At 41.1% G+C, this 27540-nt stretch overlaps 1 protein-coding gene across 6 annotated transcripts in view; it reads left to right on the top strand.

Annotated features, from left to right (window-relative positions):
- The window catches only part of LOC150086983 (cilia- and flagella-associated protein 53-like), a 238972-nt gene that overhangs the window by 81859 nt on the left and 129573 nt on the right, over positions 1 to 27540 (top strand). The window lies entirely within an intron of this gene.

The raw sequence follows: 27540 nt of genomic DNA, 5'->3' as shown, positions 1-27540 counted from the left end.
CGATTACAAGTAGATATTTATGGTTTGTTGTTTCAGCAGCTCTGGTAATGTTTTCCAAGGCATCCAGAGTGGAGCAGCCCCTCCTAAAGCCAAATTGATTCTGTGATTCTAGGCCTGCAGCCATGTAGCAAGTTTCGATTCTAACTTTGAGGAGGTGTTCAAAGAGTTTACTTAGTACAGAGAGAAGGGCTATTGGTCGGTATGACTCCGGAAGGTCCTGTTGCTTGTTTGGACTTTTCAGGATTAAGCGCAATTTGGCAGTCCTCCAAGCTTGTGGAAAGCATCCCTCATTAAGGCAGTGATTAAAGAGGGTGAGTATTACCTCTGGAATTGTCTCGATGGTCTTCTTGACGATTTCAGGCTCCAGTAAGTCGATACCCGGTGATTTCTTGTTGCGCAGTTTTCCTGCAGCAGTATGAAGTTCCGTGATGGTAAGTGGTTCTTCCTTATTGGTGGTAGTATAGGTATCATTGTCTTGACATAATTTTTGCTGTTCTGGTGTAGTGGGAGTAATATGTCCAGGAAACATGCTGTCCAGGATGTTGTTGACATTATCCTGCCAGGTCTTGGTATAAGTGCCTAGCGGCGTCTTTGTTGCAGGGATGACTTCTCCCCTGGGGAGTTTGTTTGTCGTTATTCTGTAGACAACCCCCCAGGGGTGCTCGTTTCCGGTTGTAGAAACAAGTTGCTCCCATGAGCGCTGTTTTCTGAGTCGGATTAGAGCCGTGTACTCATTTCTTGCGGTGCGATAGTGGTCGCGGAGTTGGTCTATTTCTGCTGCTGGCCAGGAAAGTCGTGCTCTCTGGAATAGTCTTCTCCTTGTGTTCACCTCGCGTCTGAGCTGTTGTAGTTCCGGCGACCACCAGGGGACGGCCCCTGGAGTTGGGTTTTTCCTTTTAATTGAGCAGTTTGCAGCGGCAGTGATGAGATCCACCACGGCGGTTTGGTGCTGGTCCGGGCTCAGCCCCTCTATTTGGAGGGTTTGTGCTGCTTCTCTTAAGGTAGTCTGGAAGAGAGACCAGTCTGCCTTCTGTATGGCATATCTATGTTGGATTTGTCGGGTTGGTTGTTGTCTGTCTATGGTGCGTTGAAGAGTGAAGGTTATGACCCTGTGGTCCGATGTGGTCCAGCTTTCCCTGACCATCCATCCCGAGAGGTGACCAGCCAGAGACCTTGAGGCGAGTGTAATGTCAATTGTGGCTTCCCACATTGTGCTGGAAAAGGTGGTGGGGTTATTTGGCTGATTGAGTATAGTGAAGGTACTGTTTGCCAGGAACTCCTCTAGGTGTTGTCCATTTGTGGCGCTGTGATGCCCTCGGGTTTGGCTGAACCACACCGGGGATCGACAGTTCACATCCGCTCCCACGACGATCCTGGCATTCTGGAATTCTGTGAGTAAACTCTGCAGGTACCTGGTAGCTGGGAGGATATCTCCCCCTGGGCGGCAGTACAGTGAGACTGCATAGAGTTCGCCGAGCGGGGTTATAATATGGGCACATGCAGCCCAGGATGTACAGTAGCTGGAAATCTTGGTTACAGTGATACTAGGGTTCCTAACCAGGATGCAAGCCCAGGGGTTGTCTCTATTATCCTGAACTATTTTGTAGGATAGGGGATATCCTCTCACCCCCCGGCTGTGCACATATGGCTCTTGGATAAGTAGGATGTCGAGGTTCTGTTCATTCGCTTTCTTGGTGAGTTGTCCGGCCACGGCCTTAGATCGCTGTGCGTTTAGCTGCGCGAAGTTTACCCTGTCTAGGTTAAAAGGCCTAAGGCGTGCGTCCATAATCAATCCTCATTTGGTATGCACCCTTAGCTTTGATGTAGATGGGACACTGATTGTCCCTGAGTGAGTGGTCCGCTGGCATCTTCTGTGATTTACAGTTTACACAGGTGGGCGGATCATCTTTTTTAGGGCAGGTGCCAAATTCATGGCCTTTCTCTGCACAGTGGCCGCAAGTAGGCTCTGTCTGGGCACAGGTGTGCGTCGTGTGTCCAAATCGACAGCAACGGAAGCATTTGGGAACAGACACATGCTCTTTGAAGCGATGGCTGCCCCAATGTATGAAAACTCTGGTTGTTTGTGCAATCGTTTTCCATGCCTCTGGTGTAAGTTCAACTACCCAATTTGTGTGGTCTCCTGTCCTGGATTTTGTTTGGAATTTTGGGGTGATTAGTGTCGTTGGTTCCACGTTTGGATACTCATGCTGAAGGTTCCTGGAATATAGTTCCTTCTGCAGAGCTTCTGGTGTTAGATCCTTGCTGGTATTAAAAATGACTATACTGGGGCCCTTTTTCTTGGGGGACGCTGCCTCTAAGCCGAGTGTCTGGATCCTTGGGTTGTTGAGGATTTCGTTTGCGTCTTCCTTCGTCTGGGTTTCAATGATGACACCTGTATTCCTTATTTTTCGGACAGATTTGATTTTTGTAGTCTTAAGATCCTGTGAGAGGTTCTTCATAATGGTTTGTTTCACCTCTTCACTAGTCTGGTGTTGTGCTGTTGAGGTCGGTTTTAATATTACTAGGTGTGGAGTCGGCAGGAGCGTTTTGCGTTTTGTAGTAGTTGCCACACGTGGCAGTTGTAGAGAGGTATCTGGAGCAGTGGTCCTCAGCGATTGTGCATATGTGGGTGCACGCTGTGGCATTTGTTTTGCCCCACATTCAGCGTAGGCTTGCAGTTTAGCCTTGGCCCTTTCGCTCTCGAGGTAGGCTTCGACAAGGAGTGCATCGAGTTTGTTCCACAATGTTATTATTTGAGCCCTTAGTGCAGTGGTGACTCTGTTTGTTTGCTCTTTAAAGAGGGATTCTAGAGCAGTTTTCAGGAACAGGGATTTTTCATACATTGTACCTTCGGGTAAGGTAGGATCCAGGAAGGTTTCCTGTGTCTTGTCGTCGCTAGTCTCCTTTGTCGTAATCGCTGTGAGATTTTCCTGCGTTTCCCTTATCTCCGTCTGGGAACGGGTTTCTATCTCAAATTTTGGTATAGAGCCTTTTTTGTTTTTCTTCTTACCCGTTTGGGGGGTCCCGGAGCGGGGATCTATCCCTTCGTTCTGTTGGTTTGTGATGATTATGCATTCGTCGCCCTGGGTTCCCCTAAGAGGGGCTCTGCTTTTGTCCGTATTCCTCTCCATATCACTATTTCCGGATGACCGAGACTCGTCGGTTTATCGGGATTTCCTTTCTACTATCAAGAAGCAGTGTGCGCGTTATGTAAATAAAATCAGCCACAAGTGCGAAGCACAAAAGAATTTGAGTTGTGGGCCTTTAAGTCATTGGGCTATCCCCTCAGTCACATGTGGGGAGGGAGATAGCCGGGTGTAAAAATAGACCTAGAACAACGGGACTACTTCCCTGTGGGGTTTCTGGGCGCGGCCAACACGATAGTGGTATTTAAAGACAGTTGAATCTACCCTAGAAATGTTCCGCCTTTACCATGATAAGTCTATGGCAGAGGGGGGGGGCTGCACACAAATGTCATTATTTTGGGTAAAACTAGCATACAGTTTAGTGGAAAATGTTGGGACACAAATGTTGTCCAAGGTTACAAGCACCGTTGCACCTCCCAAGTCAAGAGCAGGGTAGAAGCGTGGCGATCGCTATATCGGTCGCCTCTCTATATTCCAGATGTCAGCCACAAGGTGACCTTGCGGTCTGACACAAAGAATACAAATAGTGACGCTTCCAACCAGCCAAACTCCCAACAAAGCACAGAAAATTTTCTCACCTTGAGAGTCCACTGGAGTTGAAGAAACACTGTATACACTCTTGCTGTGAAAAACACTTTAAACTGAAATCTACGAGCGTGAAATAAACAACGTGTCTGGCAGCCATAATGACGATCGTGAAGGCAGCCCTATTGGCTCTGCGCATACGGGCTACGTGCAGGCACAACGCTGTCAAGTGTAAAATTAGTAAAACTCAGATAAGTTCTTTAAATCCACACAGAGTTTTACATAAAATTACCTGGTAGTTCAGTATCATTAGTTCTTCAAGTCCAGATCTTTGCCGAACAGTAATTCCATGTTTAATCGGCACTAAAATCACTTATTAATCAGAGCACAAAGAAACGTGACCGCACGGACGATGCGCCATGCCCCACCCTCTGACTACCTGTAGTGTGTAATGACCAGTAACTCTCCTTGGAAATCTTCTCCATGTTTAACCAGAATTGTACCAATTTATTGACTCCCCGTTCCAGACCCGCCAATGGGTTCCTCTGGACCACCTTATAAGTGTTATTATCTTGCAGAAGTTCCAATGCCTTCTTATTATAATCTTCTGTATTTAGGACCACCGTTGATCTCCCTTTGTCCGTTGGTAAAACAACTATTCCTTTGTATCTTCTCAATTCTTCTAGCGCTCTCTTTTGACTAAGGCTGAGATTCGGGGATGCCTTCCTCACCTGACTCAACGCTGCAGCAGACTTCACATGGATTTCATTAGCTACAGGCTCAGGAAACTTATTAATGGCCCGTTCAATACCCATTGCTATCTCCGCAATGGGGAGTTTCGAAGGAACCAGCGTGAACTTAGGGCCTAAACTAAGGACTGCCTCCTGCTCTTTCGTGAGTTGTCTATTACTCAAATTATGTATAAAATGGGTACTCCTATCATATCGCTGTACCACATTTTCACTCACCAACCTATTGAACTTCATAATTTGTCTTTGCCTATATGACTCTGCTCTGCTACCCTAGCAAATTTATCCGAAACTAACCTGATAAGAACCAAGTGACTATAAGAAACATTACTACCAATATTACCTAAATACATGCCAATTTGTCGTCTAGTAAATCTGAGATCTTCATGCGGCTTACGAATCCAAACATTCATTATACTCTTTTGAAAACGCACAGTGGCCCATACTAATCGAAAATCCTGGAAAGGTATTTTAACCCTAAACCCATGCGGTACCAGCCTATGCGCTCTGCAACAGTACGCAAATCTTAAATGCTGTTGTTGTCTAGTTTCTTTTACACAATACTTCTGATACTGTCGGAGATGCTTCCTTGCACCATAAGGCTAATAATAATAATAATTTTTTTTCAGAGTAGAATTTTTTTCAGCCTGGTCTGTACTTGTTTACAGGAGAGACTGCTTCTACAGGGATGGGATACACTTAAATAGAAAGGGTGCAAGAATGTTTGCTGATGCTATCGAGGCAGTGTTAGGTGGGTCGGAAAACTGCTAGATTGGGGGGAATACAAGGACTAATAGATTAACAGTAGCCACTGGCAGAGGAGAAAGTGATTCTTGCACTGCTTCTATTGGAATGAGCAGCAGCCTGGAAAATAAGATGCAGGATATTACAGAGACTGCTGGGAATCATGGGGGTACAAGTAAACACATGGGTTGTGTTAGGGTGCCTAAGAGGAAAAGCAGGTGCATGTATACTTGCGTGTACACCAATGCTAGGAGTTTAGTAAATAAATTTGATGAATTTGAGTTATTGCTCAAAACATCAAAGGCAGATATTGTTGGGATTTCAGAGACGTGGTGTCACACAGATATAAGGATTGCAGAACTGGAATTTGAGGAGTACAATGTCTATAGAAAGGATAGACAGGATAGGAAGGGAGGAGGGTTTATGCTATTAGTTAAGAAACACATAAAATCCAAGGAAGTGAAGCCAGTCGACATCACTGGACAGTGCAGTGTCGAGTCAGTTTGGTGTGGCATAAGCATTGGGAGATCAAAATTGAGAGTAGGAGTGTGCTATAGGCCTAATGACTCTGATGAGTATAATAAGAAACTGTACAGAGAAATAGAGTGGGCCAGTAAATCAGAGAGTGTTATAATGGGGGATTTTAATTTCCCAGATATTGACTGGAATTTGGGGGCTGGTCACTCACACACTAGCAAGGCTTTTGTGGATTTATTGGATGATTGTTTTCTACATCAGCATGTTCTGGAGGCAACTAGAGGGAGTAATACTCTTGATTTGATTATCAGTAGTGATTCTTCATGCATTAAGAATCTGGAGATAAATGAACCACTAGGTGGCAGTGATCACAGTGTTCTGAAGTGGGAGTTGCTCAAAGAGGTAACTACCATTAGGGGTAAAGGGAAGGGGTATTGCTTTCATAAAGGCGACTACGATGGACTGAGACAGTATTTAAATTCTATACAGTGGGATTAACTGATGATGTTACCAACAGCAAATTCAAAATGGGAAGCATTCAAAGAACTTATCTTGCAAGCCACTAGGTTTTACATACCAACTAAGAAATATTGTTCAAGGTTTAGGCCTCAATGGATGTCAGATGAACTAATGAGGCTTATAGCAGAGAAGAAAAATGCATGGGATACATACAAATTAACACGTGACACAGAAGCCTATGATAGATACAAGTTGATCTGTAACCAAGTTACAAAGGAGGTTAGGCAGGCGAAGGCAGATTACAAGAGATCCTTGGCAAGGGATGCAAAGAAAAACAGCAAAGAGTTCTTTACTTATATAAACTCTAGAAGGAAGGATGAATCAGATTGGTCCACTTGATATTGATGCGTCAACTGTTGATGTCCCTGCTCAGGTAGCTAACAAACTAAATGAATATTTTGCATCGACATTCACACATGAGGAGTTATTCAGCGAGGGGAATGCCAGAGGTGTATTCAACTCTAGCAGTGAGCTACAGAATCTTGTAATAACTGAGAGTAAAGTGGAGGAGAAATTGTTGAAGATAAACACAACAAAGGCACCTGGGGTGGATGGGATCTATCCAGTTATATTAAAGGAGGCAGCAAAGGAAGTAAGCAAACCCTTAGCCATAATTATGAGAGCTTCCTTGGACTCAGGGGAGGTACCCATGGACTGGAGATGTGCAAATGTGACTCCAATTCACAAGGGAGGATCAAAGGCTGACACAAGTAATTATAGACCTGTGAGTTTAACTTCTGTTCCCGGAAAATTAATGGAGGCACTGGTTAAAGAAGCACTGCAGGATCATCTAGACAAGACTTCAGTTACAGCTCGGACACAGCATGGTTTTGTTAAGGGGAAGTCTTGCCTGACCAATTTGATTGGATACTATGATGCAGTCACAAAAGAACTGAGTGCAGGGAATAACTTTGATATTATATACTTGGATCTTAGAAAGGCTTTTGATACTGTTGCACATGGAAGACTGCTGCACAAATTAGAGCAGTCTGGCATTGGAGGCAAATTGCTGCTATAGATAAAGGGGTGGTTGAGGGGAAGAAGACAGAGAGTGGTAATCAATGGACACTGCTCATCGTGGACTAATGTTATTAGTGGAGTCCCTCAGGGTTCAGTATTGGGTCCTTTATTGTGCTCTGTATTTATAAATGATATCAATGATGGTATATCAAGCTTAATGTCGAAGTTTGCAGACGATACAAAGGTAGGCAGGGTTGTCAAGGACACTACTGACACTATGCTGCCAACAGGATCTGGAAAGGTTGAGCAGATGGGCTGAGAGGTGGCAAATGAAGTTTAACATTGACAAATGTAAAGTACTACACATGGGAAACAGCAACCCCAGAGCAATGTATCAACTCTGTGGTACTACACTGACAGTGGTAGAGAATGAAAGGGACCTGGGGGTGGTTGTGCAGGCAGATGTGAAGTTCTCTGAGCAGTGCAGATGGGCTGCAAGAGTAGCTCATGGTGTATTGTCAATGATATATAGGAATTTTTCTAGCAGGGATAAGGAGGTGATTATTCCCTTGTATAAGGCAATGGTCAGGCCACACCTAGAGTACTGTATACAGGCCTGGAGGCCTCATTTCAAGAAGGATGTAGAGCTGCTGGAACGAGTACAGAGAAGAGCAACAAGATTAGTGAATGGAACAAAGGAGTGCTCTTACGAAGAAAGGCTTAAGTTTTGTGAATTACAGTGTCTGGAGACTAGGCACCAGCGAGGTGATCTGATAGAGGTGTACAAAGCCTTGAATGGTTTGAGCATGCTCAATTCTGATGGGATTCTTCCTCTTACTCAGAATAATCACCTGAGAAGGCATAAGTTCAAATTGAGGAAAGACAGATGTAGGATAGATGTGCGGAAATTGGCCTTTAGCCAGCGGGTGGTTGGTAGGTGGAACAGACTTCCATTCCTTGTCGTGGAAGTTGATAGCCTAAATAAGTTTAAGGCTCAGCTGGACAGGTATTTCGAACGAACAGAGGGGTGAAGTGGAAGTTGTTATTTTTTATTTATTTATTTTACTCTATTTTTTTTTTTTTGGCTGATGCTGCATAAGCTTGCTTTCTTGCATCAAATGCCTCTGCTAATGCTAATGCGAAAAGTCAAGTAACCAAATGAATTAACCCCAGGGGCTCACATCTGGTGAGTATGGGTTTGGCACATCCAGGATCCTGAGCTGGATATCATCATTCTTCTATTTTTTACTGATTCCCTTTTACTTCTCTCTCTCTCTCTCTCTCTCTCTCTCTCTCTCTCTCTCTCTCTCTCATTTTTTTTTTTTTTTTTTTGCCTGGTGCAGCATAAGCCTCAGGCTTCCTTGCACCATAAGGCTAATAATAATAATAATAGACATGGGGAATTTGACTCACTCATTTAACATGCTAGTTAAGACAATAATATAAATAGATTTAATTATCCTAATCACATATATTAGCTTATTTTTGAATTTAGATAAGGATTTCATAAGTTATGACTTACTATTCATAGAGCCTTTCTTATTAGTAATTTTGCCGAAATTCAAAGCATTCCCGCTTTGATGATGGCATTTCTCTTGTAAATCAAACCTGCTATGCAGTGGGCTTCTTGCTGCTTTTCTGCTACATTATCTATAGTTGGACTGAGCAGTGCAGACAAGCTGCCAGAGCAACTCATGGCATCTTGTCAGTGATATACAGGAATTTTGCTAGCAGGGATAAGGAGGTGATTATCCACTTGTATAAGGCAATATAAGGCTTGAGTGTTGCATACAAGTCTGTAGGCCTCATTTTAGGAATGATGTAGAGCTGCTGAATCGAGTACAGAGAAGGGCAATGAGACTGATGAGGGGAATAAAGGGTTGCTTTTACCAAAAAAGGCTTCAGTTCTGCAAATTGCAGTGTCTGAAGACTAGGCACCTGCGAGGTGATCTGAGTGAGGTGTATAAGGCTTTGAATGGTTTGAGCAAGCTCACATGCTGATAGGATTTTTCCTCTTGCCCATATTAATCGCCTGAGGGAACATAAATTCAAATTGAGGAAAGACAGTTGTAGAATAGATGTGAAAAAATTTGCCTTTAGCCAGTGGGCGGTTGATTGTTGGAGCAAACTTCTGTCTGTCTTTATAGAAGTTGACAGCTTACATAAATTCAAGAAAGAACTAGAGCAAAAGTTCATGACATTGTAGAGTAGCTTTCATCTATGAAGGGTATAAAAGGTGTTATTGTTGAAACTAATGATATTAAGAGTAGGTGATCTGAGGACTACAGGTATAGGCAGAGTTGAATTGATGTTCCTGGTGTCACCTTTCTAATTCACTTACATTCTAAATTCTAACAAGTACAGGCCACTTTGCAAAAAAAAATTGCAAGTTAGGATTAAACTGGAAAGTGTCTGCAATTTTGCCCAGACACAATAGGAAGGAGTATGTGATGAGCACTTCATCAATTTGGCCTTGGAAAAACTGTGCAAGGGCATGTGGGGTAGAATTTTTCTAAATGTAGTTGTTGACAGGAGAAACTGTTTTTGCAGGGATGGGATGCACTTGAATAAAAGGGATACAAGAATCTTTGTTATTGCTGTCAAGTCAGTTAGGTGCATTAGAAAACTGCTAGCTTGGGGGATAGGATACACAGACTAATTGATCAATAGTAGCAGCAGCTACAATTAAAGGTGAAAGTGATTCTTGCACTTCTTTTATTAGCACATATGGCAGCCTGAAAAGTAAGGTGCCAGATTACAAGGCCTTTTGGGTTATGATAGTGTTACTAAGAGCAGAAACAGGTGCATGTATACTTGTGTGTACATTAATATTAGGGGTATAGTAAACAAATTTGATGGTTTAGAAGTACTAGTTAAGTACACTTAATCAGTGTGTGTGTGTGCGTAAGAAATGACAGACAGTGCAGGACAGGAGTGCACTTGTCATCTAATCAACCTGGGTGGCCAGTGTGATGTTGAGTCAGTTTATTGTGACATAAGCACTGAGATAACAAAAATGAAAGTAGGATTGAATTATAGGGGCTCACATCTGGTGAGTATTTGCTTGGCACACTCAGGGTCCTGAGCTAGGTATCATCATTCTTCTCTTTTTTGATGATTCTGTTTTTTGGCTGGTGCACCTTAAGCCTCGGGCTTCCTTGCACTGTATGGCTAATAATAATAAAATAAAATAAATAATAGGCTTAATGTGATGTGATGTGTATAATGAACAGCTACATAGGCAAATGAAGCAAGCAGGGATTTTAACTTGCCACATATTGACCAGAACTTGTGGGTTGGTCACTCACACAGTAGCAGGACTTGTTAGGATTCATTGGATGACTGTTTTCTACACCAGTATGTTAGAGAGGCAACAAGAGAAAGTAATACTCTTGATTTGATTATCAGCAGTGAATCTTCATGTATTAGGGATATACAGGTAAAGTAACCACTAGATTGTAGAGATTTCTGTGAGAACTACTTAAAGATATAAATGTTGTCAAGAGTAAAGGGAAGGGATTTTGCTTTCATAAAGGAGATAACTGGTTGTAGATAATTTTTAAATTTCCTTTAGTGGGACCAGCTGATTACTTTATCAGCTGCAAATTCCAAATGGGATTCATTCACGGAAGTAGTAGTAGTAGTAGCAGTAGTGGCAGGTGATGCAAGAAAGCAAGTGTATGAGCTTATGCAGCATCAGCCAAAAAAAAAAAATCACACCATTCCCTCCAAATGCCTGTCCAATTCCTCCTTAAATTTATTCAACCTATCAACTTCCACAATGACAGATGGAACTTTGTTCCAGCAATTAACCACCTGCATTAAAGGCAAATTTCCGCACATCTATTCTACCTCTGTCCTTTCTTAATTTGAATTTATGCCCCCTTAGGTTCATAATCTGAACAAGTGGAAGGATCCCATCAGAATTCAGCGTGCTCAACCAATTCAAAGCCTTATACACCTCAATCAGATCACCGCGTAGGTGCCTAGTCTCCAGCCACTCCAATTTGCAGAACTTAAGCCTCTCTTGGTAAGAGGATCCCTTCATTCCCCTCACCAATCTTGTTGCCCTTCTCTGTACACACTCAAGTAAATCTACATCCTTCCTAAAATGAGGCCTCCAGACCTGTACGTAGTACTCAATACGTGGCCTGACCATTGCCTTATACAGAGGGACAATCACATCCTTTTCCCTGCTAGCAAAATTCCTATATATCATTGACAAAACCCCATGACCTGCCCTGGCAGCCTGTCTGCATTGCTCAGAAAACTTCATATCTGACTGCACAATTACTCCCAGGTCTTTTTCATTTTCTACCACCTTAAATGTAGTACCACACAGTTGGTACATTTCTCTGGGGTTACTTCTACCCATATGCAGTATTAGCATTAGCATTAGTAGAGGCATATGATGCAAGAAAGCAAGCTTATTCAGCATCAGCCAAAAAAAAAAAAAAAAAAAAAAAAAAAAAATGCCACTCCCATTTCACCCCCTCCATTCGTTCGAAATACCTGTCCAGCTGGGCCTTAAATTTGTTCAGGTTATCAACTTCAACAACAAGTGATGGAAGTCTGTTCCACCAACCAACTACCTGCTGGCTAAAGGCAAATTTCCGCACATCTATCCTACATCTGTCTTTCCTCAATTTGAATTTATGCCCTCTCAGGTGATTATTCTGAGCAAGAGGAAGAATCCCATCGGCATTGAGCATGCTCAAACCATTCAAGGCCTTATACACCTCTATCAGATCACTTCGCCGATGCCTAGTCTCCAGACTGTAATTTGCAAAACTTAAGCCTTTCTTCGTAAGAGCAACCCTTTGTTCCATTCACTAATCTTGTTGCCCTTCTCTGTACTCGTCCCAGCAGCTCTACATCCTTCTTGAAGAGATCTCCAGACCTGTATACAGTACTCAAGGTACGGCCTGACCATTGGCTTATACAAGGGAATAATCACCTCCCTATTCCTGCTAGAAAAATTCCTGTATATCATTGACAAGACACCATGAGCTACTCTTGCAGCTGGTCTCCACTGCTCAGAGAACTTCATATCTCCCTGCACAATTACCCCCGTCCTTTTCATTCTCTACCACTGTCAGCGTAGTACCCCAGAGTTGATACGTTGCTCTGAGGTTACTGTTTCCCATATGTAGTACTTTACATTTGTCAATGTTAAACTTCATTTGCCACCTCTCAGCCCATCTGCTCAACCTTTCCAGATTCTGTTGCAGCAGCAGCATAGCATCAGTAGTATCCTTAACAATCCTGCCAACCTTTGTATCGTCTGCAAACTTGGACATTAAGCTTGATATACCATCATCAGTATCATTTATAAATACCGAAAACAATAATAGACCCAACACTGAACCCTGAGGAACTCCACTAATAACATTAGTCCACATTGAGCAGTGTCCATTGATTACCACTCTCTGACTTCTGCCACTCAACCATCCCTTTATCCATAACAGCAATTTGTCTCCAATGCCACACTGCTCTAATTTGTGCAGCAGTCTTCCATGTGCAACAGTATCAGAAGCCTTTCTAAGATCCAAATATATAATATCAAAGTTATTCCCTGCATCCAGTTCTTTTGTGACTACATCATAGTATCCAATCAAATTTGTCAGGCAAGACCTTCCCTTAACAAAACCATGCTGTGTCTGAACTATAACTGAATTCTTGTCTAGATGATCCTTCAGTGCTTCTTTAACCAGTGCCTCCATTAATTTTCCGGAAACAGAAGTTAAACTAACAGGTCTATAATTACTTGTGTCAGCCTTTGATCCTCCTTTGTGAATTGGGGTTACATTTGCACATCTCCAGTCTATGGGTACCTCCCTGAGACCAAAGAACCTCTCATAATTATGGCTAGGGGTTTGCTTACTTCCTTTGCTGCCTCCTTTAATATAACTGGATAGATCCCATCCACTCCAAGTGCCTTTTTTATGTTTATCCTCAACAATTTCTCCTCCACTTTCCTCTCAGTTATTACAAAATCATCTAGCTCACTGCCAATGTTTAATTCACCTACGACATTCCCCTTCCTGAATAACTCCTCATGTGTGAATGTAGATGCAAAATACTGGTTTAGTTTGTTAGACACCTGAGCAGGATCCTCAACTGTTGAACCATCAATATCCAGTGGACCAATCTGATTTAACCCTTTCCTTCTTGAGTTTAAATAGGTAAAGAACTCTTTTCTGTTTTTCTTTGCATCCTTTGCCAAGGATTTCTCATAATCTGCCTTTGCCTGCCTAATCTCCTTTGTGACTTGGTTACAGACCAACTTATATCTATCATAGACTTCCATGTCACCCATTAATTTGTATGTATCCCATGCATTTTTCTTCTCTACCATATGTCTCATTAGTTCATCTGACATCAATTTAGGCCTGAACCTTGAACAATATTTCTTAGTTGGTATGTAAAGCCTGGTAGCTTCCAAGATTAGTTGTTTGAATACTTCCCATTTTGAATTTGCTGTTGGTAACATCATCAGTTGGTCCCACTGTATAGAATTTAAATACTGTCTCAGACCATCATAGTCGCCTTTACGAAAGCAAAAGCCCTCCCCTTTGCCTCTGATGGTAGTTACCTCTTTGAGTAAATCCCACTTCAGAACACTGTGATCACTGACACCTAGTGGTTCCTGTATCTGCAGATTCTTAATGCATGAAGAATCACTACTGATAATCAAGAGTATTGCTCCCTCTAGTTGCCTCCCGAACATGGTGATGTTGAAAACAATCATCCAATAAATCCACAAAAGCCTTGTTAGTGTGTGTGAGTGACCAACCCACAAATTCCAGTCAGTATCTGGGAAATTAAAATCCCTGATTATAACACTCTCTGATTTACTGGCCCACTCTATTTCCCTGTACAGTATCTTATTATACTCATCAGAGACATTAGGCCTATAGCACATTTCTACTCTCAGTTTTGATTAACCTATGCTTATGTCACACCAAACTGACTCGACACTGCCCTGTCCATCAATGTTGACTGGCTTCACTTCCTTGGATTTTATGTGTTTCTTTACTAATGGCATAACCCTTCATCCTCTCCTATCCTGTCTATCCCTTCTATACACATTGTATTCCCCAAATTTCAGTTCTGCATTCCTTATATCTGTGTGACAGCATGTCTCTGATATCTCAACAATATCTGCCTTTGATGTTTTGAGCATTACCTCAAATTCATCAAATTTATTTACCAAACTCCTAGCATTGGTGTACATGCAAGTATACATGCACCTGTTCTTATTCTTAGCTGCCCTAACACAACGCATGTGTTTACTTGTTTTGCGATGACTCCCAGTAGTCTCTGAAATATTCTGTATCTTGTTTTCCAGGCTGCTGCTCATTTCAGTAGAAGCAGTGCAAGAATCACTTTCACCTCTGCCAGTGGCTACTGTTAATCTATTAGTCCTTGTATCCCCCCCCCCCAAACTAGCAGTTTTCCGACCCACCTAACACTGCCTCGACAGAATCAGCAAATATTCTTGCACCCTTTCTATTTAAGTATATCCCATCCCTGTAGAAGCAGTCTCTCCTGTTAACAAGTACAGACCAGGCTGAAAAAAATTCTACCCCTTGAGCCTTGCACAAACTTTCCAGGGCCAAATTGATCAACAAGGCTCTCATCATTTACTCCCTCCTATTGTGTCTGGGTAGAATTGCAGGCACTTTCAAATTCAACCCTATCTTCACGCTTTTTTTCAACAGTGACCTGTAATTCTGTGTTAAGTAATCAACACAACTACTCAACAGTGTTAAGTAATTCCCCCGGTCTCCTATTCTTAATATCATTAGTGCCAACATGTACAACTATATCACCTTTTGTGCTCCTCTACAACGTCATCAACCTTTGTCCCTGCCCGACATACCCTGGTCCTGTTCCACCTATCCTTTTTACAAAGCATGTTCCCCGTTTCCCTGACAATAGAGTCACCAACAACTACTACTTTGCATTTGTCAAGGTTAAACTTCAGTTGCCATTTCTTAGCCCATCTGCCCAAATTATCTAGACCCTGTTGCAGTAGCACACTGCCATTACTGTCATTAACAACCCTGCCAACCTTTGTATCATCTGTAAACTTCGACATTAAGCCTGATATACCTTCATCAATATCATTGATAAATATACAAAACAACAGTGGACCCAACACCGAACCCTGTGGGACTCCACTAATAACATTAGTCCATGAAGAGCAGCACCCATTGATTACCACCCTCTGTCTTCTCCCACATATCCATCCTTTTATCCATTGTAGCAGCTTACCCTTAATACCATTCTGCTCCAATAGTCTTCCATGTGCAACAGTGTCAAAAGCCTTCCTGAAATCCAAATATATGATATCAAAATTATTTTTTGCATCCAGTTCCTTTGTAACCACATCATAATATCCTATCCAATTTGTCGGACAAGACTTTCCCTTAACAAACCCATGCTGTGGCTGAATTATTGCTGCAGTCTGGTCTAGATGATCCTGCAATGCATCTTTAACCAGTGACTCCATTATTTTACCCGGAACAGAAGTTAAACTAACTGGTCTGTAATTACTCGTGTCACCCTTCGATCCCCCTTTATGAATTTGGGATACATTTGCACATCTCCAGTCCGTGGGAACTTCCCCTGAGTCCAAGGATGCTCTCATAATTATGGCTAAGGGTTTGCTTAGTTGCTTTGCCGCCTCCTTTAATATAACTGGATAGATCCCATCCACCCTTGATTAAACCGGGGTACGAGCCCGTCACCACCAAATACGGAGGATGCGGAAAGGTCAGGGAATGACCACCGTATATCCCGGAGCAATATGGCCTCAGTTGCTAATGCTCCTTAAAAAACCAAACAGCATCCCATCCACCCCAGGTGCTTTTCTTATGTTAAACTTCAACAATTTCTCCTCCACTTTGCTCTCAGTTATTACAAAATCATTAAGTATCTTGCTACAATTTGATAACCTTCTGCCATCTTCAAACCTTAATAATTCCTCTTGCATGAATGTAGATGCAAAATACTCATTCAGGTTGTTTGCTATCTGAGCAGGATCATCATCAGTCGAACCATCGATGTCAAGTGGACCAATCAGATTCATCCCCTTCCTTTTAGAGTTTAGCATTAGCATTAGCATTAGCATTAGTAGAGGCATTTGATGCAAGAAAGCAAGCTTATGCAGCATCAGCCAAAAAAAAAAAAAAAAAAAAACCACTTCCACTTCACCCCTCTGTTCGTTCAAAATACCTGTCCAGCTGAGCCTTAAACTTATTTAGGCTATCAACCTCCACCACAAGGGATGGAAGTCTGTTCCACCAACCAACCACCCGCTGGCTAAAGGCAAATTTCCGCACGTCTATCCTACATCTGTCTTTCCTCAATTTGAATTTATGCCCTCTCAGGTGATTATTCTGAGCTAGAGGAAGAATCCCATCAGCATTGAGCATGCTTAAACCATTCAAGGCTTTATACACCTCTATCAGATCACCTCGCTGGTGCCTAGTCTCCGGACACTGTAATTTGCAAAACTTAAGCCTTTCTTCGTAAGAGCACCCCTTTGTTCCATTCACTAATCTTAGTTGCCCTTCTCTGTACTCGTTCCAGCAGCTCTACATCCTTCTTGAAATGAGGCCTCCAGACCTGTATACAGTACTCTAGGTGTGGCCTGACCATCGCCTTATACAATGGAATAATCACCTCCTTATCCCTGCTGGAAAAATTCCTGTATATCATTGACAATACTCCATGAGCTACTCTTGCAGCCCGTCTGCACTGCTCAGAGAACTTCATATCTGCCTGCACAACCACCCCCAAGTCCCTTTCATTCTCTACCACTGTCAGTGTTGTACCATAGAGTTGATACGTTTCTCTGGGGTTGCTGTTTCCCATGTGTAGTACTTTACATTTGTCAATGTTAAACTTCATTTGCCACCTCTCAGCCCATCTGCTCAACCTTTCCAGATCCTGTTGCAGAAGCATAGTGTCAGTAGTGTCCTTGACAACCCTGCCAACCTTTGTATCGTCTGCAAACTTGGACATTAATCCCGATATACCATCATCAATATCATTTATAAATACAGAAAACAATAATGGACCCAACACTGAGCCCTGAGGGACTCCACTAATAACATCAGTCCACGATGAGCAGTGTCCATTGATTACCACTCTCTGTCTTCTCTCCCTCAACCACCCCTTTATCCATAGCAGCAATTTGCCTCCAATGTCACACTGCTCCAATTTGTGTAGCAGTCTTCCATGTGCAACAGTATCAAAAGCTTTTCTAAGATCCAAGTATATAATATCAAAGTTATTCCCTGCATCCAGTTCTTTTGTGACTGCATCATAGTATCCAATCAAGTTGGTCAGGCAAGACTTCCCCTTAACAAAACCATGCTGTGTCTGAGCTATAACTGAAGTCTTGTCTAAATGATCCTGCAGTGCGTCTTTAACCAGTGCCTCCATTAATTTTCCTGGAACAGAAGTCAAGCTCACAGGTCTATAATTACTTGTGTCAGCCTTTGATCCTCCTTTGTGAATTGGGGTCACATTTGCACATTTCCAGTCTATGGGTACCTCCCCTGAGTCCAAGGAAGCTCTCATAATTATGGCTAAGGGTTTGCTTACTTCCTTTGCTGCCTCCTTTAATATAACTGGATAGATCCCATCCACCCCGGGTGCCTTTCTTGTGTTTATCTTCAACAGTTTCTCCTCCACTTTACTCCCAGTTATTTCAAGATTCTGTAACTTACTGCTAGAGTTGAATACACCTCTGGCATTCCCCTCGCTGAATAACTCCTCATGTGTGAATGTCGATGCAAAATATTCATTTAGTTTGTTAGCCACCTGAGCAGGATCATCAACACTTGACCCATCAATATCAAGTGGACCAATCCGATTCATCCCTTTCCTTCTAGAGTTTACATAAGTAAAGAACTCTTTGCTGTTTTTCTTTGCATCCCTTGCCAAGGATTTCTCGTAATCTGCCTTCGCCTGCCTAACCTCCTTTGTAACTTGGTTGCATATCAACTTGTATCTATCATAGGCTTCTGTGTCATGTGTTAATTTGTAAGTATCCCATGCATTTTTCTTCTCTGCCATATGCCTCATTAGTTCATCTGACATCCATTTTGGCCTAAACCTTGAACAATATTTCTTAGTTGGTATGTAAAGCCTAGTAGCTTCCAAGATAAGTTCTTTGAATGCTTCCCATTTTGAATTTGCTGTTGGTAACATCATCAGTTGGTCCCACTGTATAGAATTTAAATACTGTCTCAGTCCATCGTAGTCGCCTTTACGGAAGCAATAACCCTTCCCTTTACCCCTAATGGTAGTTACCTCTTTGAGTAAATCCCACTTCAGCACACTGTGATCACTGCCACCTAGTGGTTCGTTTATCTGCAGATTCTTAATGCATGAAGAATCACTGCTGATAATCAAATCAAGAGTATTACTCCCTCTAGTTGCCTCCCGAACATGCTGATGTAGAAAACAATCATCCAATAAATCCACAAAAGCCCTGCTAGTGTGTGAGTATCCAGCCCCCAAATTCCAGTCAATATCTGGGAAATTAAAATCTCCCATTATAAGACACTCTGATTTACTGGCCCACTCTATTTTCCTTTCCAGCTCATCCCAAAGATATTCAATAGGATTGAGATCAGTGGACTGAGCGGGCCACTGCAGCAAAGGAAAGTCATTGTCATATTCCTAGAACCATAGGGATTCGGGCTTCGTGCACTGGCGCATTATCCTGCTGGAAATAACCATCCGACTGAAGATAAACTGTCAACATGAATGGATGCACTTGGTCAGCAATGATGTAGCATTCAGACGTGAATCTATGGGTATCAATGGACCCAACCTGTGCCAAGAAAACATTCCCCACACCATAACACTGCCCCCACCACCTTGCACAGTAGTAGTCAGACATGACGGGCCCATGGATTCATGTTGTTTTCACTAAATTCTGAGCCTTCCATCAACATGATACACCAGGAACTTTGACTCGTCAGACCAAGCAACTGTTTTCCAATCCTCGATAGTCCATTGCTGATGTTGCTGTGTGTCCACAGGAGGTGTGCTCTCTTGTTCTTCATTGATAACAAAGGTACGTGATGTGGCTGTCAGCTGTTGTAGCCCATTCGTGACAAAGTGTGACTAGTGTTCATAGCGATATTTTGTTCTGCACACCAAGGTTGTATTCTTACGTGATGTGCGACATTGCGGCCCGTCTGTTTGCCTGCACAATTCTAGCCATCCTCCTCTGACCTCTCTCATCAACAAGCGATTTTCTTCCACAGGAGTACCGTTGAGAGGATGTTTTCTGTTCGCTGCACCATTCTCGATACACCCTTGAAACTGTGGTGCGTGAAAAGCTCAGGAGAACTGCCATTTCAGAGATGCTTTGTCCAGCACGTCTTGAACCCACTACCATGCCATGTTCGAAGCCCGTTAGATCACTCCTTTTCCCTATTCTTGCTACGGTTTGTACGCTTAACTGATACCAAAAAGGTTGTTCTGCTGCATTTATATCCACAACTGTGGTCAAGTGACTTGCAATGTTGTGGGACAAACCATTTGTGTGCACAGCAGGGGGTGTACCTAATAAAATGGCAGCACAGTGTATATTGTGAGATGAAGTGTGTTCTGTGACTAAAAAAATTTGGGAAATGTTGAAATAGATAAACTGTTACAGGGGATGGATGGGTGACATGGGAAGTGTTTTTTTTTTTTTTTTTGCTGAATATTTCTTTGTAAAATGAGTCAGATTTTAGACAATTCCAAACCAAGTGCTGGATTTTATCGAATTCACTATATAAATTTTATAGGCATAAGGATGAAAATGTAATACTCCAAAAGATTCAAGACAGCATGTTGGTTTTTGTTTTCAGAAAACATTTTTTTGTAGAAAAAAAAATTTATTTAATTAAATAAATTTTTTATTTATAGTCTGGGATGACCACATAAATCAGAGGGTTTCACGAGATAGAGAGAATAAATGAACATTACCATATTTTTTAGTTTCAACCATGAACAGTGCATATATCTACTCTTGTATCCTCATGCTTGATCACTTGGCTAGAGCAGCTTTTTATAATCATCTGTAGTAGGTGACTATAAGTATACTTTAATTGCTCCTAATTAGGTAAAACTGATATTAATTTGAAGATTCCTGCAAGACTGAAATGTGAATCTCAGCTGTGTTCCTCAAAAGTTTAAGTGTAGGTGTAAAAGAGAAATAGGTATATTAAAAAAAAGGTAGTGTTCCAAAAAGACAAAATCAATCTGATATATTCTCTAAAGGAAATAAACACCTGTATTGAACAATTATAGTGACAGCAGGGGTTGCACCTATCATTCTGCCAGTATGAAACTTGTGCAAAGGGAATGACCTGATAGTTTGAATGGGGAATGATTTGTGATGCTAGCAAGGGAGAAGGTCAGTATCTCAGCAACCACAGGCACTGTCGGTGTTTGAGGGTGCTGAAATGAAGGTATGGCAAGAATGGTCCAGAGGAGAGAGAACCACCCAAAGTGCCAGGAGAGGGAGACCACCATTGGTTGACAGTTGAATGGAGATTGGCACATGCTATTCAGGACAATGGACAGGCTCATGACTGCTCAATTAATGACAAGACTACAACCAGGGCATACAGAGAAATATTTCTGTATACAGCATCCAGCAGACAGGCCTACAGAGTAGACAACCTGTTCATATAGGTGGTAGATGACTCTCATCAACCGGTGCAATACCACCACTTTGCTTATCGGAGGCTTGAAGTGGTGGAACCCATGTTTAGTCTCTAGAGCTAAGTTCTGGTCAACCCTTCCCTATCTCTTCCATCATGCAGTATGATTGATGACTTTTGAGGTTATGATGAACATCGTGGCGAGATCCAATATTCCTTACATTTTGAGGGTACAACTCTAAAACGGTGTTCGCAGGCCGGCCGCTAGTTAGAACACAGGACCAAACTTATTGGTAACTCTCTAGGAGGCTTCCGGATCAGCTAGCGTATAATCTTGCTACCTCTACTCTGCCAGACAGTGACTGGAAGGAGTCCGAGTAGTGTGTATGCGGGGAGCATTGTCGAGTCCACGTTATGTTGAGGATCTGGGTATATTCTTACCATGTGTACGCCATATCCAAAAATTTCATTACTTCATACAGCATGTCCCACCCACTTTTTCTTACTATTGAATACACCATGAATTGTCAAACTAATAGAGCAAGCTTATCTGTGAAAAGATCTAAACCTCCCAAGCACTTCCTAATTCATTTCACAAATATATGTGGTCTCAATTCTAATCTCAACGATGTCCATTTCCACTTGCAGTCTGCCAAACCCCATGTACTTTTTCTGACAGAATCTCAGTTATCGGTTGATTCAACTTCTGCTCATCTCAGATGCCCAAATTATTCGCTGTATGATTCCTTTCGCCTCAAAGGTGGTACTTGTGCATGTGTCCGTTCTTATATTCCTTGTCAGAGACTTCGCAATTTGGAATCTACTCTCTTTGATCTTCTCTGGCTTAAAATCTCTCTACCTCATTGTGTCGAATTCATCTGTTGTCTCTACCGTTCTCCCAACTCCACTAATCACTTGGAGCTTTTTGACTTCCTCTCTTTGCAACTTGATTTTCTTCAGTCCAACTTTCCTAACAGTGAGGTAATTTTCCTTGGTGATTTTAATGTTCACAACTCCAGCTGGCTTCCGTTTTCTAGTCACACCGACCCAGCTGTTCAAGATGCTGAGGCTTTTGCAATTACTAATGACCTTGCACAGATTGTTCATTTACCTACAAGAATACCGGACAATCCTAATCATACAGCCAACACGCTTGATCTTTTTCTCACAAACAACCCTTCTAAGTACAAGGTCGAAGTGAGAGGTCCTTTAGGCACTTCAGATCACAACTTGGTGATTGTCTCTTCTCCAATGGAGCCTTTATCTCATGGCTATTACCAACCTCGTGTTTATATAAGTAAAGAAATCCTTGCTGTTTTTCTTAGCATCTTTTGCCAAAGATTTCTCGTAATCTGCCTTCGGCTGCCTAACCTCCTTTGTAACCTGATTACTGACTAGCTTATATCTGCCATAGGCTTCTGAGTTGCTTGATAATTTATATGCTTCCCATGCATTTTTCTTCTCTGTTACGAGCCTCATTAGTTCATTAGATAACCATTGAGGCCTAAACCTTGAACAATATTTCTTAATAGGTATGAAACTTATAGTAGCATCCACGATTAATTCCTTGAATGCTTCCCACTTAAAATTTACTGTTGGTAACATCGTCAGTTGATCCCACTGTACAGGATTTAAAAAAGTAATCATTGAGGCTGCTAAGCTTTTCATACCATCTAAGAGGTATTCTGTATGGCAAGGTTTAGACCTGAATTGATATCAGATGAATTGATGAGGCTAGTGGCAGAAAAGAAAAATGCATGGCTTGATTATAAATTAGCAGGAGGCTGAAACATACAGAAAACGGAAAGAGATGAACCACATTTACCCACTAGATATAAATGGTATAATTATTGATGATGTTGTTCAGGTTTCTTGACAAACAATAAATGTTTCAATAGAAATGTTTATTGTTTTTCGGTTTTATAATTCATTATAAACAATATATATTTATTAATTAAAATACAGTAGACCCTCAATTTAACAGACTAATTGGGGGAAGTTGTGTCCACTATTGCCGAAAGTCCGTTAAATCGAATGTAATTTAAAAACATATATTAATAATGACCTTACAATGTACAGGATGTATTAAAATGTTATTGTAATGAATAAGTATGAATAAAATATTATTATAATGTACATAGAGTAATTTATACACACCACTAAAACATATGTTAAAAATATAAAAATAAATTTACGACAAGAACCAAACTTTATTTTAATTAAACAAATCAAAAACTATACAGTGTAACTAATGGAGTGTTTCCATCACTTTTATTTATTTTTTTTTTCTTAAAGCTCACACAAAATTGTTTTCAATGTGAATATTAGTTTTTTTTATTTAAATCCATTTTAGAGGGGAAAAAATACTTTAAAATTCTTAGACTCCATTGAATAAAAAACATACAAAAAAACATTTAAAAAAGATACATAATATTCAATATTAGTATTAACTTAATTGAAAGAATCACAAGTTTCAGAGTCAGAAACAACTGTCATATGGAGGTGTTAATTCCTTGCTGGTAGAGGGTTCTGGTGAAACAGGTCCAGTTGATGAAGTGGTCTTGAAGAAATCATCAAGCTTCAGTTGCCTTACACCTTGGTACTGCTGCCTTATTACTGTAGATCTTAATTCTCTAAAATGTTCATAATAAGGAAGCACATCAGGGTCCAATGATGATTCAGTATAATGTATGATGTCATCTATATGTTGTCTTATGATAGTTTAGGGAAAAAATACTTTGAGGCGCAATTGATTCTTCGTTTTTGTTATCATCATTGTCCTCTTGTTCTCCATGAAGAACATTTTCTGCAATCTCTACCTCAGAAAAAATTTGATAGCCCGGCTCATCATCATTTTCAAGCCACTGTTCCACATCATTCTCGTTGTATTTTTGTTTCCGACCTTCAGAAGAGTATCCCGAAAATTAGATGCCTCAACTCCCCCAAAATCCATTTCAGGTTCTATGTTGTACAACAACTTCTTTCAAGCATTGGCCATGGTAGTAATCTTCATATATTTCCACACAGCTGCTAAGCTGATAGCAGATTTGATGTATGCATGTAAATTTTTCAGTGTCTAGGTGCCTCTTGTATCTTCTTCCAAAACAACCATCACCTCTTCCAAAAACTTCTTCTTATATAACCTCTTACATGCAACAATTACACGTTGATTCATCGGCTGTATCAGTGAAGTAGTGTTAGGAGGCAGAAAAACATTTAATTCTCCCATTCCTGCTAGCTAACCTCAGCATTAGGGTGAGCAGGTGCATTATCTAGCGGCACCTCCGTAGCCAGGAGGGAAGGAGCAGCAGTGCGTAGCACACGCTTTCTTGATTAAACCGGGGTTCGAGACCGTCACCACCAAATATGGAGGATGCGGAAAGGTCAGGGAATGATCACTGCATATTCCAGGAGCAATATGGCCTTAGTTGCTAATGCTCCTAAAAACCAAATAACAACAGCATTATCACATCAGATATGCTGTCTGATGTGTGACGCTATCAGATATAAATAGGTTCTAAATTTTTCCTTTAGGACAGAAATTTTTTGTCTGTTAAATCGGGGTCCGTTAAATCGAGGGCCTACTGTATATTTATTATATTATGATAGATTATTATAATATATATATTATACACTTAGTGATTACTGAATTATGACCACCTCATCCGTAATGGACTATGCTGCATAGCTCACAATATAAAGCCTCCTATGGTATAAAAACAGTATAAAAAAATAAAACCTTAAAAGCATAAAAAGTATAAAGTACTTAAAAGTATAAAAACCGCTTCCTGTGCTAGAGCAGTGGTCATTTCCATCTGGTCATGCATGTCAAAGTGATAAAGTAGCAGTTATGGAATGTAGCAAAGACATTGTGGAGTTTCAAAAGGTCATGGGTGCATCAGGTGCTTCCCTATCAGAAACAGTATGTCTTGTTGGTTGCTCATGGCACACTGTGGTTAAGATGTACAAAAAATGGTGTTGAACAGTGAAACCACCTCCTGCCAACAGAACTGTAAAGGATTACATGAGGTGGATGTTTGTGGTGAGTGAAGGGTTCAGTGTGTTGTATGGACTCAACAGCACATCACTGTGCAACAGTTAACATAACAATACAATGTGGGGAATGCAAGAACAACATCCCAAATGACAGTGGACTGCACACTCAGACATATGTGGTTCCGCACCAGATGTCCCAAGACACCTTCTCACCACTGATCATTGACAATAGCAAATGCTGGTTGAACACTGGTGGACTGGAAATGAGTGTGCTGGTTGGATGAATCCAAATACCTGGTGCAACGCACCAATGGATGCCTGTGTGGTACAAGAACAGGAGTTCATTGACCCATCATACAACATGCCCATTAATGTTTTGCTTGTGAGGTCTACCAGCAGCTCTCTTAGGAGAACATGTGCACCCTGCCATGTTGCATTTTTTCCCAGACAGAAATGGGATCTTCCAAGATGATAAGTTGCTGTGTCATCATGCCCGCACTGTGCACTAGTGGTTCCAGAAACACAATGAAGATATCACTGGTCTTGATTGGTCTCCAAATTTTCTTGACCTCAATCCAGTTGAACACCTGTGGGTTGTTTTGGAACAGGAAGTGAGGCATATGGACATGCAACTCTCTTCTTTTCCAAAACTAGAAAATGTAGGCAGCATGGCTGCCTGCATTTTCAGGTATCTAGTGAATCACTGCCTAGGTGAATAGCAGCTGTTATCTGTGCAAACGGTGGTCCAACATGATATTTGATAGGTGGTCATAATTTGGTGATCATTGCATGTACATAATTAATATATATTATTATATATCTAATTAATATTAAAATATATTATATTTATTTATTCAACATATATTTATTCATTACAATATGTATAATAGTTCATTATAAATATTATTTAATATTTATTGTTTTATAAGTCAACAGAAAGTATTAGGGAAACTCAAGCAGTTGCTATTAACATTTATAAGGTTTTTAGCTGCATTTGGCATAAAGATCAAACCAGGTTTCCATTTAATGGATGACCATTGAATGATGGTTTTTTGGGTATCCCTTTTATTCTGACCACTGACTGCAAATCCTATCCACTGTGTTGCTGATGATAGCATATTGTATTCAACCTCCTTCCAGTTTGAGAAAACTTGCCCTGCTCAGATAGGTTCAACTTAGCATTAGCAGAGGCATATGATGCAAGAAAGCAAGCTTATACAGCATCAGCCAAAAACAAAAAAAAAACACATTTAATCCATCCATTCACTCCAAAACTTTGTCCACTTCTTCCGTGAATTTATTTCAGCTGTCAACTTCCACAGTGACAGATGGAAGTTTGTTAAGGCAGTCAACTCGCTGCGCAAATTTCTGCACATCTATTGTACAAGTGTCTTTCCTCAATTTGAGTTTATGCCTCCTCATGTTTGTAATTTGAATCCCATCAGCATTGAGCCTGCTCAAACTATTCAAGGCCTTATACACCTCAATCAGATCACTTCGTATGTGCCTAGTCTCCAGACACTGCAATTTGCAGAACTTAAGCCTTTCTTCATAAGAGCATTCCTTTGTTCCCCTCACCAGCCTTGTTGCCCTTCTCAGTACTCCTTCTAGTAACTCTACATCCTTCCTAAAATGAGGACTCCAGACCTGTACTCAGTACTCTAGGTGTGGCCTGACCATTGCCTTTACAACAGGATAATTATCTCCTTAACCCTGCTAGAAAAATTCCTGTACAGCCAGGCCTCGCATAACGCGAGTTTGATTAACACGGTGTTCAGTTACCGCAATTTGAAAAAATTATACCACTTTTTACTTTACTCGATGCAAATTTCCAGTTAACGCGATCTTTTATTTCTGATAGTTGAAAAAGATTCGAATCGCGCACTAAACGTCTGCAAATAAACAAGCGTTTGCCCACTGCCCGCCTCAGTGTGTTCCATCAACCAAGTAGTGTTACTTGTTTGTCTCCAGCTAATAAAGTCACGTGCAGACGTATTTTAAAATTCAAATTTTCTACCCCTGTTAATTATGGATAAAAAAAAAGAGTGAAAAACAATGTGATTGTAATAAAAAATAAACGAAAAGTTATTACTTTAGCTGATAACTTGAAGTTATTAAAAAACACATGAAAGTGGTGCAAACCATGCGATAATCGTAAGAGATCTGGGATATAGTGAGTCTACCGTACGAACTATCTTGAGCCGTAAGGACAAATATAAAGTGAAAGGTAAAGTTTTATCTTCTTTTGTTTTACAAAATACCAGAAACAGAACTCCAATAATGATTGAAATGGAAAGTCTTTTATCAATTTGGATAGAAGATTGCAATCAAAAAAGAATTCCATTATCTAAAGTCAATATTCAGAGCAAAGCTATTAACATTTTTACTAAGCTCAAAGAAACAAAATATCAAGGGGAGACTGAAACGTTTGTTGCTAGTTCAGGGTGGTGTGGACGTTTCAAAAATCGAGCACGACTGCATAATGTTAAAGTAACAGGGGAAGCTGCTAGTGCTGATGAAAATGCTGCAGCCAAATTTCCTGCAGAATTGCAAAAAATCATTCAGGATGCTGAATACGACGATTGGCAAATATTTAATATAGACAAACGGGTGTATTTTGGAAACAGATGCCAACTAAAACTTATTTGGCTGCAAATGAAGCACCACAACCTGGGTATAAAGTCTCAAAAGATCGACTAACACTTTTATTAGTAGGTAACGCTGAAGGTGATTTTAAAT

This window comes from Mastigoproctus giganteus, chromosome 4 (genome assembly GCF_048544385.1).
Source record: "Mastigoproctus giganteus isolate SK-2022 chromosome 4, ASM4854438v1, whole genome shotgun sequence".
In the NCBI taxonomy this organism is placed as follows: Eukaryota; Metazoa; Arthropoda; class Arachnida; order Uropygi; family Thelyphonidae; genus Mastigoproctus; species Mastigoproctus giganteus.
This window is presented reverse-complemented; position numbering and strand designations above follow the sequence as displayed.